At 45.5% G+C, this 20,088-nt stretch overlaps 1 protein-coding gene and 1 long non-coding RNA gene across 2 annotated transcripts in view; one reads left to right on the forward strand and one right to left on the reverse strand.

The window, feature by feature from the left end:
• LOC138513852 (calcium-binding protein 5-like) overlaps positions 1-20,088 on the forward strand; it is a 108,257-nt gene that overhangs the window by 10,310 nt on the left and 77,859 nt on the right. The gene's annotated exons all lie outside the window — the stretch shown is intronic.
• LOC138513854 (uncharacterized) overlaps positions 9,505-20,088 on the reverse strand; it is a 230,265-nt gene continuing 219,681 nt past the window's right edge. The window contains exon 3 of the long non-coding RNA XR_011281826.1: positions 9,505-10,076. This is a non-coding gene — a long non-coding RNA (uncharacterized lncRNA). The remainder of the gene's footprint in view (positions 10,077-20,088) is intronic.

Here is a 20,088-nt window from a genome sequence, read left to right on the forward strand (position 1 = left end):
CAACATTGTGCACAGGCTGCCTTCTCAATACAGCATACTGCAGTTTGATAGACCCTCCCCTGCAGCTGGCGGTGACCTAGCTTTGGTGTTTTTAACATCATTGAATGGTGTTGACATCACGCTTAGTTACAAACTATCCTGCAAACTACTCCTGGTTAGGCTTCAACTATCACCCAATAGTTCTGTGCATTTGTTAGTTGTCCACCATCTGGTCCCTTGGCCAATTGCGTGACAGACTTTGCCCAATTGGTTGCAAACTTATAACTGGTTTATCATAAGCTTGTGATTATGGGTGATTTTAATCTTAAACCAAATAATTCTGCCGAATCTTATGCTAAGAATCTAGTGTTGCTCCTTGCAGATTCCTCGTTTCACCCTTGGAACCATCTCCCTACACATAATCTTCTCTGAAACTAGTGACATTCTTACTTTTACTCCTCTCCCGGTCGTCTGGTCAGACCATTATTTGCTGCCCTTTTGCTTGTCTCATGAGGCCTTGCATCCTCGAGGCAGCAAATTTGTCCAAGTCCGCCATCACTGGGGCAGGGCTAGTCCTAGCTCTGCTGCAAATGTACTGATCCCTTAAACATATAAGGGTATTGAGGACGAGAATCTAGACCCATGTTCGGCACTGGGCAAGGCTATGTTTGACACTGCCGAAGCTTTGGCGCCTTTAAATCATCTATATGCCGTCTGAAACCTTCGGCTCCTTGGTACTCTGAGTCTCTCAGACTGCTCAGACAAGCCTGTCGTTGGGTAGACCGCAAATGGTGCAGGGACTTTGAGTCCTCCACCAAGCAATTATACAAATCTGCTTTGATGGTATATCATAATGCCATTAAACCAGGGAAAGCTCCGTTTTATGCTAATCACATTTTGACAGCCTCCTGCTCTGCTCGGTAATTGTTCCAGGAGCTATGGAACTGTCAGCACCAGTACAGCCACCAGCCAATTTTCTTCATACACAAGCTCAGTGTGATTCAATTGGCTCATATTATGGTGATAAGATCTATAAGATCCGGCAGTCTATTGAAACTGCACGACCGGGCTCACTGAACCTGTGGAGAGCATCTCAACTTAACATAGAATGTAATCTAGCGAGCTATTTCCAATTTGCTCCAGTGACCGTGACTATTGTTCTGTCTGCTTTATCCAAATTGAGATCAGCCTCTCCCTCAGACCTGATTCCTTTGTCGTACAGGCTTTTCAGGAAGAAGCTGTTGCTTTATTTACAACAGCTCTTCAGCATTCATTGGTAACTGGGATGATATCTGAGGCCTTAAAGCATGCTGTGGGTTTGCCGCTTTTACAAAAGTGCACCTAGATCCATCGCTGGTGGAAAATTATCGGCCCATCTCACTCCTTCCAGTGTTGATGAAGCTGATGGAGGCAATAGTTACTCTGCAATTCTCCCAATTTCTTGAAGCCTAGTGGCATCTTCATCCTTTTCAGTCCAGGTTCTGTCCCCTTATGGGTACGGAGTCCGTGATGATTTCGCTTCTTGACGACATTTCGCTTTTGCAAGATTGCAGAGAGGTCTGATTTCTGATTCTCCTTGACCTCTCTGCCGCATTTGATACTGTCGATCATGGGATTTAACTTTGAAATCTGGAAGGGATTGGTATTGCTGGCCCTATCCTTTGTTGGTTTTCGTTTTGTTTTTATCTGAGAGATATCAGACAGTGTTGTTGCTTCCTTTTGAATTCATCCTGATAGCACTTACGTGTGACTTTCCTCAGGGTTCGGCATTATCCCCCCCATTGTTTAACCTATATCTGCGCCCTCTGGCTGACCTGATTGCTGATCATGAGGTTGGCTTTTACACCTACGCAGATGATACGCAGATTATTCCAATGAGGGATCCTCCCTCCAAGCTCAGAAATTGCTTGGCGTCCATAAAAAAATGGATGGTGCTGCACTGGCTGAAATTTTATGGAGAAAAAACAGAGGTACTGGTGGTCAGCTCTTCTACTATGGGAGCCTCATGGAGTGCTGAATATTGGCCTGCTTCCTTGGGACCCTGTCCAGAGCGAGTGCAAACTGGTAAAAGCTTGGGGGTGAAACTTCTCTCTTCAAGATCTAGAGAATGTCACATTTCTTCGGTGTCAGATGGGCTTTATCAAGGTGTTGAGGAAGAGCCTTCCTTTTCTTCCACCAGAATCTTAGATTAAGGTTGTTACTTCCTCGATTATGGGTTCCATAGACTACTGTAATGGTATTTATTTAGGACAGACTGTGGTCTTGCTTGAGCGGCTGCAGATTTTACAAAATGCGGCAGACCTGGCTGGCCCTTGGGGCTTCGAGGTTCTCCCACTCTGTGGATTTGCTCCACCTATTGCACTGATTTTCCATTGGCAGCCGGATTAAATTCAAAATGTTGTGCCTGGTTCATCGTGCCATGCATGGCACTGGTGCACAATATCTCTGCTCTAAGCTTGTTCTACATAACCCTGCTAGGCTACTTCGCTCTTCCTCTCAAATCCTGCTAAAAATTCCAAACTATCAAAGGGTACCAGCAGGAGGACAATCTTTTTCTGTTCTTGCTCCCACTATGTGGAACTCTATCCCAGTAAATCTCAGAGATACTGCTGGTTATCTGCAGTTCCGAAAGAATTTGAAAACACTCTTCTTTGGAGCTTGACCTCATGCTTTTTCCCGCCTCATCTAAATCAGTGTGTGCTAGCGCTTTGATGCCTTTGGGCCATTTGTCAGCACTCTATACGTTTACTGACAAAGGCATTCTGGTGTATGGTTCTTTCAGTTGTTGTTTGCTTTGCTTATACTTGTTCTTCCGGTACAACAGCAGGGTTTCTTATACGTTTTTCTATAAAAAGGGGAAAACACAAGACGCTATATGCAAACTCTATTTACCTAACCCTAAGCAGATGCACATCTAAAAGAAACCTTTCAAAAATATAAATATAAGGGCCCTCATTACAACTCAGGCGTTAAGGGTTTAACGGTGCCGTCGGCGCCATTAACCCTTAACGCATGATTCACATTTTAACGCCTGCTTTTTGCAGGCGTTAAAATGCAAGGCGCTAAGCCACCTTAGTGCTAATTACGGCACCGTAATTTACGGTGCCTTAATTGGCGCCTCCCCACTCCCATTATGCCCTATGGGGCAAAAATGGGAATGGGGAAGGGGCCATTGGTGAATGGGGAATTACCGCCCCACTCACCTTGTAATGGGGCGGTAATTCTGCCATCCACCATGGCAGAATCGTAACCTTAGCGGCATGGACCATGGTGCTAATAGCACCATGGTCGTCCACCAAGGTTGTAATGAGGGCCAAAGAGTCCTTTAAACAGTTCTTTAAAAATATAAAAAGCCCTTAAACTTAAATAATATATACCAAGTCCATGAAATGCACTGTGTAAACAAATAGGAATATATATATATATATATATATATATATTCCTATCTTCAGAGACAGCCTGGCCAGGGCTGTCTCAATGTCCTTGCTCCTGCTCCTTCTTGATGATCTTCAAGATGGATGGTGGATTCTCTGGCAGGCAACCAGTTCTTAGAGTGGCAGACAGCAGCTGTGTGTGGGGGCTCCAAAGTCTTTTCTTTGGCTGTGGTGCGTATGCTAGAAGCAGCCCAGTAAGCCGATGCAGTGTGTGGGGGGGTCCCACAACTTTCCTTACCCTGGGCCACGTCTGTCAGTTGTGGCCCAGGGAGTCCTGGTGGGCCTCCTGTCGGAGGCAGCTCTTTTAAAGAAAATATGCGCCCCAGGAGGATTGTAACATTGGATGCTCCACGCTGATGGGAGCAGGGGCGTTGCTAGGGGGGGGCTAAGGGGGCTATAGCCCCTGATCTTTTGGTTGTAGCCCCGGATAGAATCTCAGGAGCTACAGCCAAAAGACTAGCTAGCCCCCAGTCCCAACAGTTCTGACATCAGCTTAGCCCCGGGTCTTTTCCAGACCTAGCAACTCCCCTGGATGGGAGCCCAAGTATACTGGTGTGCTGGGGCCCATCGGGTGATTGGCGGCCACCGGGAAGGCAGCAGTGATTTTGGGCACTCTCTTGCATGACAGGGAGGTATCACTCTGAAAGCCCAGGCAGCGACGCTGGCACGGCGCTGAGTGGAATGCCTCACAACCCTTCTTACGGTCGGTTGTAACCACTGTGATCAGCAATCCGCTTGCGCCAAGCAAAGGAGCACTCCCGTGACCACATGTGAGTGTCCTTTACTCTATTTTGTTTTCCTTTCTCTGTCGGAAAGGGCCCGCGTGAGATCTGCCAGAGATCCTTTTCTTTTAAAAAAATGTTCTTGGTCCAAGGGAGCTACATGTATCTCTCTATATGGAGGGATGTCAGAAGTCGCAATCTCCTAACTTCAGGTTAGTCAGAATGCTACGGCCAGAGGTGTTGCTGACATGCCTAGGTACGTTCATATCTTCCCCGGTTTCATTGGCATTGGCTGCCTGTAAGTAGTAGAATTTCATTTAAATTATTTACTCTGGACACAAATCTCTATTTGGCTCAGCTCCTTTTTTATCATAAGAGTGCTGCAGATGGCTCGTGTCCTATCAGTCTTTACGTTCCTCTACACGCTTTACTGTGGTCATTTATCGGTTTAAGTTCTCCAGGGCCTTCGGTGATCCAGCACGTTACTAGTTGCCAGGCATTGGAACCACTTACCCGAAGACATAGGAAGGACGGGCAATCTATTTTTGTTTTGTAAACAATTTAAAACGTATCTGTTTTAACCCCTTAAGTGCCAAGGACAAGTATGCTCGCGCTTTTTGCATAGACTTGCATAATATTAATCTTTTGTTCTGCTGTCTCCTTATCTTGTCAGGTTGATCACTTAGAAACCTATTGGTAGGAGTGCCTAGTTCCCTTACCACAATAACAAAAAAATAGGCACAAATGATCTTCCTTGCTTGTTTTTTCTTTTTTTTGCAGAATATTGTCTATCATTTCTTGCAAACTCTTTATTCGGTTAATTGTTTGATGGCTGTAAGTGATAGGCCTTATTGTCACTTTCACTGAGGTGAGCCCAGATTGTCACCAATCCCTTTCTCATGCCTACTGGTAATACAGGGGTGTGGGAGGGGGATCCCCTTACTTCCGCTGCTCTATAGGCAGAGTGTTGCAGAATAAAATCATCACAGACCTACTATTTTGGGATGAGTCACCTGGTAACAGGCAACTGCACAACAACCTTAAACCAGCTCCTCGACAAAGATTTGGGTTATGAAATTTACCGTCACACACAGGACTTCCTGTATTGAAATAAGCCTACAGATCAAGGCCTGGGCCTAACTGCAGAGAGGGAAGGACTGAGGACTGTGACAGGAAACAGTAGGACACAGAGTAATGGGCAACACCTCTATGTGTTCTATGCACTACTTCATCGCTGCTCTTCCTCGTCATAATGTTATAATATTGAACATATAACAAGCACCCACTCTTGAATGAAACAGATGAAGAAAAAAACATGCCTCTGTTGAAGACACTTTAATGGATACAAAACGTACCATAGCATGGCTTAAGAATCTACAGCAGTGATCGAAGTGAGCGGGAACCGTCGGGAGCGGTGTTCCATTACTTTTTTAAAATCTGTTTTCCATTCTTCTACTTTTTATGACCATATTCACTATTCTATATAGAGGATGTGTCCATTCAGGTCCCCGTGCATGTGTAAAGTAATAATAGGAGCCTTAGTTACTCGTCCCTTAGACTATTCTATTGCAATGCCCCGGCTGCAACACCTTGTCACATATTGCACTATGCTTCCACCTACACCCTCCCCTGCCGAGACCACAGTTCCACCACTTTGTTCGGTGCACTTCTACCACTGATCTAAGCCTGAAGCACTGAAGAAACCACATTTGCTTGAGAAGAGTCAACATTCATTCCATGTTTCAGACTAAGTAGGATGAGCAGCCCAGATGACTGCACTACAGATTTCCTCCAGAGAAATCCTTTTTGCTTCATCCCATGAGGATGGCATGCCCCTGGTGGAGTGGGCCTGGTGGAGTGCCCCTGGATAGGAAGTGGAAGAGGAACTTGCTAGCGCTCATAAGTCAGAACAATCGTCTCCCAAATCTACTAAGTTTAAGAGTGCACCGTTTCAAACCCTTGTGGTTTGGTCCAAAGAAGGTAAACAATGATCCAGACTTCCTAACAGACCGCAGCACAGTTCAGATGCACACTTACTGCTGTACCTACAGTCAGCGGTAGAAGTGTACCAGAAAAAGTAGTGACGTAGTGATCATGGTGAAGGGGGCAGGTGCAGAAATTCGGAGCATACAGAAACGAGTCTTAGAGGGTAAAAAAGCAGGGTGGGCAGCTAAGGATGGGATGGCAAAAGGACAAGTTCCTCTTGTATTGCTATAGTTTTGTTCTCTTCATACAAAGTGAACATGTGACTGCCATTGGGGTTTTGGGAGGTTTTCTCCCTATACATTCTAGACCAAGTACAAGGAGGCATGAACCACAACTCGTCCACAAAGAGAGGACCCGCAAACAATCCTTCTCTTGTCATGCACCCACCCTGTGGAACTCGATCCCGGTGTCGACTCAGAATGCCCCCACAATTCTCCAATTTCACAAATCTCTCAAAACCTGGCTCTTTGAACAACACCTGACCAAGGACTAATGCCAATGGATGCCCATACCGACGCACAGACCTCAGCACTGCACTACTGTTAAAAAATGGCAGCCCAGATGCCGCCTACCCACACTCTGTACAGTGCTCCGTTGCTCTCAAGCTAAGTCTGCGCTTTAAACAATACAAAAAAAGGATTTCATTTTTCTTTTGTTGTCCACCAAAATATGATATTTTATATTAGCACCCTGGAGGTGACGTCAAAATCCACTGTAGACAATCAGAGGGCTCAGATGGCAGGCCTTACCTCCTTGTACTGTCCCACAATCCGAGACTTTGAATGGGCTAGGCCCACCACCTGCTGCCGGCCACCAATGTTTCTGCCTCCCATTCCAAGCCCCCATGATCCACTGACATCAGATCCCAATCCTCTCCTAACCCCAGCTACAACCCACACTTACCATCCTCCAGGACTGTCTGTGCGTCAGACATTGTCTCACTGCGCCTCCGCAGTAGCTGCCTATGGGCTACCAGTAGGTCACTTCCCATTTCCATGGTGCACATCTTTACTTGGTTGTTTGTTTGGATTTGACAATTGCTGCATGCGCTATCAACACTCAACAAAGGTGCTATTAACACTCCAGGCCATGTGTGCCAGGGTACTAATAGCTACAACACCAGACCTGCTTTACTGGTCGTTAATGGCCCTTCGGACATCTTTAAATGCCCTCACTTTGCTCTGGCCTTTAGCTTAGTCACTGGGTCATTACCATGCAGGAAAGCCTGCATGTGCATCTGTTACTGCGTAATTCTTACACAACCGTACATCATTCTTCCAGTATATAATAGTTCAAGGGTAATTCAGTAACTACATTTAGTGAGTGGAGGGAATGGTTGATCTGTTTAACGTAGCACAATAATTTGATCAAATCTAACCCTCTTTGGGCCTCATCACGAGTCTGGCCTGAGTCCTTAAATATGGAAGTAACTCTATTACTGACGCATTTAAGGGCTGGCCAAATCACGAGTTGGGTGGAAAATGGCATTTTTACCTCCAACTTTTTGGTGGAGGTAGAAATGACCATTTTCAGGTGGTTTCCGGTGCTGTTGCTGCCGGTGGTCATACCGATCCCCAATTACCGCCCCCCACAACTCGTGATTTGTACTGGACCGAGTTGCGGTAGTGCTATTATAGGCATCATCTTCAGACCATTGAGAATAAGTGTGGCTCGAACCTTGAGATCACATCACCTCTGCACTGATTTCTCTACTTAAGCTCCTATTGGCAGAGAGCATCAGTCCAAGACTCTCTCCTAAAAAGAGCCTTTTGGGACTACAGCCCTGCATATCTCAAAATAAAGATGAAGAAATACTGCCCCACAAGACACCTTCGGTCTACTGGCTCCTAGACTCTTGTGGCAGTGACCTTCTGAAAAATGAAGCATGGTGGGAGAACTCAGGACACCTGGGCCATCTATCTGGCACAAGCTTCCAATTGCCGTCAGATCTGAGGACCAACATCTGTATACATTTGTGCTTTACCTCTGATTAACCAACCTACCTAGTCATTTGTGTAACCTTATTAACCTGTTGCCTACAGTCCATTGCTAATCCCTCCCTGTTTCTTAGTCTTGTATTGTGGTCTGCATTTATTAAGTGCCCACCATTCCTCCTAGTCTTGCTCCTGCTTCTTCTTTCTGCATTCTCGCCTTATCCAGCTCGCCTGCAATTAACCAGGGTGTTGTACTTTTTGTTCATTGGAATCCTTACTTGCCCCCTTCTCATAGCTTTTATCTGAACTGAATGTTTCCAAGGCCATTGAAAGATGAGATGTCTGTCCCACCTACCCAGGCTAGTTTGCACCTTAAAAGAAAAACACAATAATCCTGGTTTAACCATCACAAGCCTAGGTATTTCCTCATATATCGCCATCATATGCCATAGCTGTGACAACCCAGAATGTCCATCCCCTAGTACAACCCATGTAAATAAGGAAGGCAAGACACAAAGGTGATAGGATATTTAAAGTAGGGGTGTACCGAACTTCGGCTTCAAGTAAGTATTCGGCCGAATTCCGGCTGAAAAAAAGCTATTCGGTTCCGGCCTAATAGTTTCTTGCTATTCGGCTATTGCCGAATATTTTGACATTCTCATTTGAAAACAATGCAACATGAACTCAGAAAGGCAAGTATAGATTTCAGTTTGCAAACCTGAATATAATTAGACCAGACAAATTGCTGTCTTATATTGTAATCTGCTCTTTAGGGCATGTTTTGTTACAGATTCTTAGTCAAAAAAGGTGCTCATCTTTTATACTTAGCCTGCAACAATACAGGAACATCTTTTCTTTTGGTGAATGTTTATATGCAATGTGCACTTTTTTCAGTTGGAAAAAACAAACTGAAAGAAATGTGCATAGATACTTTCAGTTCCTGTCATGTCACTTCCCATTGCGTACGTCATAGACCCCATTTTCTTCTTTAAGAACTTGAGTCCTGAGTTTAACATTATCTGATATTTTATCAGGAACTTATAAACTGGATATGTTTGTGTATTGGCGTGAAAGAGTAGCTAGGATAAGTGAAAAGTGAGCAGCATTTGTTTGGGTGGGGTGAATAGTTGTGAGATGGAGTTCACGCATTTCAGATTTCTTCTTGCCTTGTGTTCTGCATGAGCCGACATGAACTATTTTATACATTTCTGTGTGACCTGCAAAGAAGTTTTTGAAATTCGACCACATCGACTTTGCAGATGGATAGAGAATGCAATGCATCTGATTCACAAAGGCAGTCCTTTTGTGAAGCCTTCTACTTTCCTGGCACTGAATATGCAACAATCTTCTGTACATTTGGTCCCTTCATTTTGGTTAAATCTGCTTTATTTTTGGCTTTTATACTTTAAATAAAGATGCTAAATAAATTACAATGAAGAGAAATAAAAATTTTGAATGCATTTAAAATGGTGCTTTATTTGTTTTTTTAATAAGTGTGTTTTATGAAGTTTGGAACATGATTTATTAAATAAAGCAACTATTCGGCTTCATATTCGGTTTTGCCGAATACTAAATATGCTATTCGGTACAGCCCTAATTTAAAGGCTGCAGGTTTTATTAACTTCAGGTTAGAGTTAGTTTGCAGCGATCCATAAACAAATCAGTGTTATTAATTTACATCCAATCATTACTTATTTACTATCACTGACACTTAATTGTTTACTTCCGGGTGAAGGGTTCACTTCCAGGAAATGTTGTTCCGGAGGAAGAGAGCACTTCCGAATGGATTACTCCTGGGACATAGTACATTTTATGACCGGGTCTGCCCCATTTGTCTGTCTGTGCTTTTGACGGCCCTCTCTTCTACGGATGGAGTCCAGTCGCGTTCTTCCTGAGGGCAGCCGACTTGGCTCGTACCCGGGATATGAGTGCAGGCCCTTCTGTTTTGTTGCGGTAGCTGCTGCTTTAGCTTGGGATTGCCAGGTAACTCAGCCCATTCCGGCCTTCGGCATCTGCGACTTCTGCAGGAAACGAAAGCATGTTAGTTATGCAACATTAAACGATTCCAAAGTTCCTTCCTAGCAGGATTAGGTTGGAGGGAAGCAGAGCTTTGGCCTGCAGAAGAGGCTGAGTGCCACTGGGTTCTATTGGCCCTCCTTCATCCGGTGACGCTGCCCGCCCTTGCGTGAGGTAGTGCAGAAAGTGGGAGGAGGCTGACCTGGGGGGGGGGGGTCAGCACTAAGTTGCCCATCCCCCTACTGTGTATACTCGCAGGCCAGCTTCATATTCCTGGATAATTCCTATAAACACCTTGAAATGTTCACGCATTGCTATAGCTTTGTATGACCAATTACAGACTCACATGCTGGAAATGGTTTCACATGCCCAGGTTCACCCTCATATGCCCGTGTTACTGCATGTCCTATTCAGGCACATTTTCAATTGACAGAATCTGCACTGCCCCCCAAAATGTTGTCATGCCAGTTTCCCCATTGCCGTGAAAGATTCAACAAAGGCAGCTGTAATGCAAGCTTTACTCATAGTCACTAAACAGGCACAGTACAGGCACGAGTGCACACTTGCGTCACATCCTGAATAGGTTAAGTACAAGCAGCTGCAATGTCAGGTGTCCTTCCACAGAACAGGTATAGTACAGGCAGTGGCAATGTAAGTGACATCATAGTCACTAAACAGGCACAGTACAGGCACGAGTGTACACTTGCGTCACATCCAGAATAGGTTAAGTACAAGCAGCTGCCATGTCAGGTGTCCTTCCACAGAACAGGTATAGTACAGGCAGTGGCAATGTAAGTGACACTCCTATAGTGCATGCTTCCTACAGACAAACGGTCAAGCACAGACAACCACAGTGCAGGCTTGCATCGCACTGATTAGGCACCGCGCTGTCAGCAACAGTGCAAGGCTCCTTGCCACAGAACTGGTACAACACAGGCAGCAGCCATACAGGCTTTGCGTGCACATGCACAGCAAGGGGAGCAGCAGCACAGAAACGTCATCAGCAATACATTCTACATTCCCACAGACTTGGTGCAGCATAGGCAGCAGCAGGGAAAGCTTGCCTCGCGCAGAACAGGTAGACAGTGTCTAGCCCCAGTGCTTTAAGTGGGCCTGGGGCCTGCCCACCCTCAACTAGCCCCAGCCACGCCAACACCTGAGGCAGAGGCAACCCGTTTAGCGGCATGATTACATGAGCGGCCTGCAGGTCTCAGCACTTCAGATTAGATGCCTTTTCTTTTTTCTAAACCGAATTACTGGCACCTGTAAGCAGCAGGTGTAACCGTGCAGTGCCGGCTGCCTGATATCTCTGTAGTCTGAAAGAGGAGGAGGGCTGGACTGACCAGTTCTCCTTTTATTTCCGAGTAAATAGTCATCACCCAGCATGAAGCTTCATGCTGGGTGATGACTATTTACGCGGAATCAAAATGAGAGATGGGCAGTCCGCCCTCCTCCTGTTTCAGAGTACAGAGCCATCAGCAGCAGGCAGACCTTTCATTTGCACAGCCCGCGGTTAAAGCGTTGCACCAGGCGGCTCCTTGAATGAAAGGGCTGCCTGCTGCGTGTGAACTCGGCCACACCAGTGTCACACCTTTGGTGCGCCCAGTCCCTTCTTTTGTTTAAAAAGAAGGGCTGGGTGCATAAAAGGCAATAATGCCAGTGCACCCCAGCTCTACTTCTTTTAGCAGCCCCCCCCCCTCCCTTAGGCGAGGGGGTGGCTCTTGATAAGGGGTGTGGCCTACGTAAAGCGGTACTTAGGCCACACACCCTAACAATAGCCCCCCTCCATTTCTAATCCCACTTAAAGCACTGTCTAGCATGAGTGCAACAGGGCTGGCTCAGAAGGATAGTCCGTGCCCTCTACATGTTAGACATTAGGTACCTGGTTATGGGCTGGCAGAATAGCTCATGGGCAACACACTCGTCTTGGAAACATGTTCGATACCTGGACCCACTTATATGTTCGCTATCTGGTTCTGCGCTTGGATGCTGGGGTTTGGCATTAAGCACCAATTTTTTTTTTTACTTTATAAACTCAACCCTGATTTCAATCTAATAGTTTGTAGAGTCTGTTTGAGATTAATCATATTGAAGTGGGTTTAGTTTTACTCTCGTATTTTCCTGAAAATCCAGGGAGGAGTGGAGGAGTGGGATCTGAGGAAAGAACCCAGTGGCAGAGGAGTGGGCTCTGAGGAAAGAACCCAGTGGCAGGGCTGTCACAAGTTTAACTATAGCATGCATCACAAAATGTGGCTAGGTTCCCTGCCCCATCATCCATTTTGAATCTTTGTCACGCCTCCACCCCTATCCTTTCTTGAACCTTCAGCGCCATCCAATCCCACCCACAGCCCTAAATCATAGCCTCCACCCCATCTTCAGTTTTCTTCAGAGACATTAATAAGTATATTTGTGTGTAACTCTGTGCTCCTTCAGAAAGATGAAACACAGAGACAACTCTGGCACAAGTCTACCATATACATACAGGTGGCGCTGCCTAGTCCTAGGAGATGAGCCCGCGTCATTGGCAGAAACCTGCCCGTGACGCACCCGTTGAGGGGAAAACAATCCCAGTGCGAGTGGAGCAGACACGCTGCTGCCCACTCACCTCACCTTTCACCACTTCCGAAAGACAACTCTCAGGGATTGTCCTGCAAGTCCTGGCTTTTTTCACAGCATGTTTTCGCCACGTCTTTTACCGTACTTGTAGTTATCTATATAGAACTTTGAATAACTACTAATGCAATAATGACATACGTCATGACCCTAAAAGCTGGGACTTGCTATTTCCCACCCTACTGACATGTGACATCTTGTGATTTTTGTTAACCTTCCTAAGGGTTTTCCCTACTTTCAAGACTCAAAGAGGTACCCCAGAAAAGCCTGCGGGATAAACGTCACCTGTAGTCAGTCAGTGCTTGGCACGGGCATGCAGCCTGTTTGCACGAATGCCTCCGGGCTGCTGCGCGCTTAATAAATGTGAATAAATAAATAAAACAGTACGGGTTGTAACTCAGCCAAAACCGTGAGCAAGGTCATGTGTGATAAACAATCACAAATCATGGACTAGTCAGCTTTTAAAATATGTTCACACCATGATTAAATTTATTAGACTAGGCACAGATTCAAAAGCCAACTCGGGGTTTTGGCATGAATGTGTGGCATCACAGTGTTAATAACCAAATATTAACACAGATCAGAAAGGGGGCCCTAGGGAGCACGTGGTATGCGTTGCTCCCCGGGGATGTTAAAGGCGCTGCACCCCAGCCAGCGAGCCGCGTGGGTTGTAGAGCGCCTCCTTAGGTTATTTATAAGGGTGCCAGCGACGGTTCTGGAACAGTGGGAGGTTAACGCTGTTTTGTGTTGCCCGCCCAACTACCCTGTTAACTTTGGCTTTGGGGTAGTATTCCTCCAAGGGGTATGCAGGGCAGGGGAGGTGAGCAGCAAGGTGAGACGGTGGTTTTTGGTGACCGGTCAGGGCGGACAGGGGCCAGGAAGCTTTGTACTGTGGTGTTCTTTGTGCTGATGTGGCAGGTCAGCCTGGCTTTCATTGAAGAGGAGACTTCTGGTGAGTGGGGGGGGATCTGAGGATATTGGAGAGAAAAGGGATATTGATGAGGTAGCCGGGAACACGGTTGGTTCAATGATGGTTGGTTGAAGACAAAGGATTATTATCGCAGTAACGAGGGTGGTTAGTGCTGTTTGGACGGACAGGTGAGCCCGAGGTTACAAGAGAGGGGAAGAGGTAGGGAGGAAAGACGGGCAGTAGCTGGGGGAGAGGACATGGATAAAGTTTGGAAAGATGCGGGGGAGTCGAAGGGGGAAGGAATATTTGAAGGGAGGGAATGGGAGGGGGCGGAAGTGGGTTTAGCTACATGTTTATCTTTTTGTTGTTTAGTCTGTAAGGCCGAGGGGCCAGGTTAGTTAGTTTGTAAGCCCTGACCTGTCACATTAAAGCGACCTTCTCCACTAAGGGAGAGTCTGGGTATTTTGTGCACTTTAGCCCAAAGCTGCAACTTGTCAGAGAATAGGGCCTCGTCCACACTTCTTTCATAGCTGATAGGGGTGTCTGCTGAAGCCTTGCACCGCAAAAGCACTGCTTAAAATAAAGAGACCGTGTGAAAAGGCACAGTAGTTGCAGCTACTACGAGGGATGCTGAGGAGGCAGACTTGGGCCATGTTGTGCTAGCTATGCCCGGGGCAAAGCTACTGTAATTTTGTTAACATTTTCCTAACAAAAATATGCTCCTGTGTGAGTGCAAGGTTGCACCATATTAGCACTAGGGCAAAGTTTGCCATAGTGCAAAAAACCTTGGGGCCATATAATAAATTATTTCACCATGAAAAGTGCAATTTTTAATGGAGTAAGCACTAGAGCAAAAATTGCCCTAGTGCAAAAAACATGCGCTTTCAATTCATTTTTGCACCAGGGCAAAATTTGCCCTAGTGTTAATGCAGAAAGGTAGTAGCAATAGGGCCAACTTTGCCCTGGTGTGAACATTCATTGAAAGTGCATTTTGTTTGCACTTGGGCAATATTTTCCCTACAGCTTACACCATAAAAAATTGCACTTGTCACGGTGCAAATGTTTTCTAATATGGCCCCAATGTTTTTTGCACTTGGGAAAACCTTGCACTGGTGCTACTACGCTGTAACTGTCTGTTACTGGATGCACTGTTGACATGACCAGAAATCAAATAGAGGCCATTAACAAAGTCCGTGTATTTTTATGTTGTTTTTATATTGTAATAATATGAATTGTGATCATTTGGTGTTTGCCTCTAGTGTTGATATAGGCATCAGTCTACTCTAACCAGCCATGTGGTGGATCATACCTGTTGGACAACAGTGTGTGTGGCCCCATAGCGTGTTTGTTTGTTGTTAAAGGTTGCTAAACCCAGAGGCGTTGCTAGGGGGGGTTAAGGGGGCTATAGCCCCTGATCTTTTGGTTGTAGCCCCGGATAGAATCTCAGGAGCTACAGCCAAAAGACTAGCTAGCCCCCAGTCCCAACAGTTCCGACATCAGCTTAGCCCCGGGCCTTTTCCAGACCTAGCAACTCACCTGGCTAAACCTATATGAGGGATCGCTACTGGATGGCTCAATTTCCCTTGCGCCTCTTTTTGTGTTTTGTTGTGCAGACCGTCCATGCGGACGCTGAGCTGCTCTCAGAGGGCAGAGGGGCTTATGCAGTGCGCGCAGTCCTGTGGCAAGGCATCAAGCACTACTTAGCGGCAGAAATAGACGGTTATCCGCCTCCCCGCACTAACAGGCCATTATCCAGAGATAATCTCTTAAGTATGGCCGAGCGGGGTCAGGCTGTGCCGACACAAGCACGCGGCTACACACACAAAACACCGAGGACATAACATTTCACATGCATGCATATGTCTACACATTCATAGACAGACACTAACACAGACTGAAACACATACACAAGCACACAAGACAACATAACACAAACCATGCAAACACAGGCCCAAGCTGACACACACAATGCCTACCACGCCCACATTCTGGTAACATCTCTCAGACACACACACGCAGAGACACACATACCACAAACACACATACTGGGGGCCATAAACACACAGCTACCACCACAGCTATACCTGTAAACACCTCCAAGCATCCCCACAGCTGAACTGGGGGGCTCTTTCACTAATGAAGTCTCAAAAAGAAAAGCGAGGACTTGGTTTTTACTTTGCTAGACTTGTGTGAACCCAGTAGACACATAATCCAACCAGGAGGATCCACGTCATCAGAGACATTTTTTATGGGAGGGCAAAAGGGGAACTTGCCCCGGGCCCCCAACTTGGAGGGGGCCCCACAAGGCTGCCTGATCTAAATAAGTAAGATTCCATTTGTCACCAGACTTAAACAGCACACGTTAGGATATTTGATGGTGTGCTACTGAGGCTCTAAACCTATTGCCTGTCAGTTGTTCTTCCTTGATCAATTCAACATGTAATGCTGTCTGTGTTCACTGTGGCATACATAGTCAGTGTGCTCACCACTGCCCAACTACTGTAGCATTCCTTCCTGCCTGTGGGAATTATGTTGATCATGTCCAATAGCCAACGTTGAAATGCATATTGATAGTTCAGAAGTTAGCTCAGTGTGTTAAGCACTCATTGCAGTGATATGTGTTCCTATACAAGATTAGAATAGCACATTCCAGCAAGGCTGACTGAACCTTTCCTATGTCTGACGTTTATAGACCCACCTGCATATGTACTTGGTTTTGCAGCACAAAAGGTGCTATTATCAGCAACGTACCTGCACCAGACAGGTGTTGCTATACAAACTAACATGTCATATGATTTAAAGCTTTAAAATACAAAAGATAAACCCAGATTAAATCTGTTAAATCACATTGATTGGTATGCTGGTACTTACAAACTTCCATTGATGGTGGAGAGAATGTAACTAGAATCATTACCATTTTGCATAACACCCTTCTATAACATTTTGTTTTAAAAAATGGTCATGTTTCATTTTGTGATTTGTGTACTTTCCAAGCTAGTTTGATAAAATGAGATTATTTTAGTACATGGTAAGAACTGGGAAAGAAAGTGCTTAAATGCAGAAATTGCAGAGTTGGCACAAATCCCAGCTTCACCCCTTAACCAATGTGTGATCCTGGGCATCTCATTTAATCTTGTATTGCCTAACCTCTGAAAATGGCCAGTTCCTAAACCTTTCAAAATTGTCAGTCCTTCAGAGTGATATCCTTCTCAGGGTATGGTCTTCAAAACAGCCTCACTCATGGTGTCACTGGCTATATTGTTGCTTTCACTATAACAGTGAGCAATGATGCATTGTACACCACGGGCATCTGTCCCTTTGATCTCTAATGGCACCACTATTTATAAACCATGTCCCACTTCTAATCTCAGTCTGTCTGGATAGAGACACCTTCCTGGTAACTTCTAATCTGCATTTACTGTCCATGCTATGGTATGTGTAGCTTTCTCCTTCCTTCAAATTGGTCTCCTGTATCCATGCTTGAGCAATTTTGCATTCTGTGAGGCAGCTAGTGTGAGTCTCTGTCTATTCTGGGTTACATGTTCCTTTTACATACGGTCCTGCATTAATACTACAGGCTGTATTACTTCCTGGATCTGGATGCTATTGATAAAAAGTCTGCCGTATCTATTCTAGAACAGAAGTAACCTCTTTGTAGACTGCTAATGTTGGCCTTCAAATGCTACTTGTTTATCATTCTGATTAGAGCAAGAATGAAGTGTGTAAGAGGATTTAAAGGCAGTAAACATGCTTACTTTTGCATGCTGTGAGTCAGCATATCAACGTATAGGTTGTGATCACAACGAGGGGCGTAGGGCGCAACCAGATATTCTTGATCACTTAATTCCATTGGTATGGTGGAGGGGGGCCCCAAAGATGTCCGTGCCCAGGGCCCCAAACATGCCTGAAATGGCCCTGATCCACATATGTACTTGATAAAATAGGAAAACATAGCATGTGTGTTTGACCATGTCGCGGTCTGATTTACTGTTCTCTACTCTTTCCTCTATAGGTTCAAGCGATGCGTCTTAATATGTTTTCCACCTAAATATATATACCGAAAAGAGAGGGACAAGAATAGTATTTTACTAGGAGTGTTACAGGCCAGCAGTCAGGACCTCACAAGCATAGCAATACCTGAACACACACAGAAACCAAACGGAGGCAAAGAAATAGACTCACAAATGCACAGAACTAAAACCAAAATGTGAAGGATCAAAGTGGGCACCACTTTTGTAAACCAGAGTTACGAAACTATTCTTGTTTGGTTCATGCCAGAGCTCTCTTGCACATGGAGAACATGTCAAATACACAAAATGTACAGGCAACACCCCTTGTCAGAATTCCAGAGGGGTTTATTCCTGCTAATGACATTGGTTGACATATGACTTTTTTTTTTGTTTTGTTTGACCTTGATACATCTTCTTATAACTATGGCATAGAAGTGTCACAAGAAATGGTATTTTCTTTATCTTTTTTCTCCATTTTCTTTGCTGTTGTTCAGTTTATCATTTTTGATCAAAAACAGACACAATCAAGGCAAGTACCAAAACATTGAACTACATGATTCTGTGATACACAGTGATTTCCATTGCAAAACTTTATTTTTTGTTGTTTTTGTAATCCACAGAAAGTCCCTGAGGATGGATGCAGATGTTGACATCCATAGTGCATTGTACTATGTTTGTGTCTGCTATTAAGTATGTTTTCAATTAACTAAACAGAGTGTCATTGTGGCATGAAACACAGTGTATGTTTCCTTGTAATAATTTGCAGTAGATGATCTGCAAGGGTTCTGACCAGTTTCTGACAAGGGATCGTGCCAGCAACCTTTGCAGAACCAAATACACACACTCACATACACAAAAGCAGAAAAATACAGACACACACAAGAAAGGGCAGCAACACGCGCAGAAGTATGTATTCACACACGAGCAAAGACACAGATCCAAGTGCAGTGCAGTATTTGATTTTACAGCAAACATTTTATGCGAAGTTCCTCCGCCAAAGTAACACAATGCTTCTGTGTTCTCACCAGGGCAGCGCCAATCCTCCCTTTTGAGAGAGCCTTCTGTGTGTAGCCCCTAGTTTTCAGGCATTGACCTGGGTGAGCACACTTAAAACTTACCCTGGGCCAGCAATGGGCCACACTCAAACCACCCCACCTGCTGGTGGGCTGAGGCGCTGACCAAACGTTAATACAGGAGAAGGGAAAAAGGACCGCACTATAAAGTTGCTACCAAATGTTCCTCTGTTGGGACAACTTGGGGTTGAAAAAAAGGTGGGAGGCTGCCTAACTAGCCAATTGTTAGGTAGAATTTCACTTACTGCTGTTTTACCTCTATATTTGCGGACCCCCCGAACTTTTTGCTTTTGTTTCAGCCTCCTGACCTGACTTTCTGCCATTGAAGCACAGCCTTCAGCTGCACTCCACTGGGCTTTGCTCATTGTTCTGGGGAAACTGACTTGTCCTTCTCATAGTCAGTACTGGGAAACATTGTTTTCCTTAGTCTTATGACTTTGTTGCCACTTATGGCAACTGTAATTCAGTGCACAAAGTACATTACTGTAACGTGCACTGGCGTCCTTGTGTTTTCGGGCCCCAGACATCCCTTAGAGATTTTTAGTAACTAAAGACAATGGCCCTAGGAGAAGACTGGTGGCAGCAGAAGCTTTTTCTGTATTTTTATTAACTTTTAGCAAGCCATACCCTGCTTACCGTGTTTGGCTAATGACTGTGGCTAGTGTCCGTTATGGCCGTGCCACAAGTTCTTCTCCTTTGGCCATTTTGTCCTTTGACCATCCCCTTGCTCTTTGTGACTTATTTGGGCATGCATTCACCTGCGAAAGCCGGCGCTTTCCGCGGGCTCATGCATATCACGCATGCAGGTACCTAGGAAGTGGGCTGGGACTGTCTGGTCCTAATCCACACTACTGGTGCCAGGATGTCTGGTGTGCATGAGAGCATGAGAGCTGCAGTGGCCCCTGATTGAACTACTGCTAGCGTGCATGAGTGGGGCATATCTCCTCACTGGCCAGGTGGGGTGTGAACACTCACTGGCCTTTAGGATTTAAGGAGGGGCTCTGAGTGCAGACCTGCAGATCACCCACAGGTCCGAATCAACCTTTACACAGAGCCAAGTATCCAGAGCAGCGAGGCAGAACCGAGTACTGTCCGGAAACGCACAGAGAAGGTTTGCCACCCTGAGCCTGCTGTTGTCCCGGTAGAGCCCTGCTTTGCACTCAATCTCCAAAGACCTGCAAAGGTGCTTCAACCGTTTTGAGCGATGGGACCAATCACTCTTAACGTCTCCTTGGTGACCTGCAAACGATCCTTCTTGGAAGTGTCCCTGGGCACCCAGTGAATTGACCAGCTTGTCCCTTGATACATGTGCTGGAGAGTTGCTGCATCGAGTTTTGGCTCCAGCTTTAGGAGAACCCTAGTTCGCACTGTCCAGCACCTTCTTTGCAAATTTCATCATCCCACCTGCTTT

This window comes from Ambystoma mexicanum, chromosome 12, assembly GCF_040938575.1.
Source record: "Ambystoma mexicanum isolate Mex_15411 chromosome 12, UKY_AmexF1_1, whole genome shotgun sequence".
NCBI lineage: Eukaryota > Metazoa > Chordata > Amphibia > Caudata > Ambystomatidae > Ambystoma > Ambystoma mexicanum.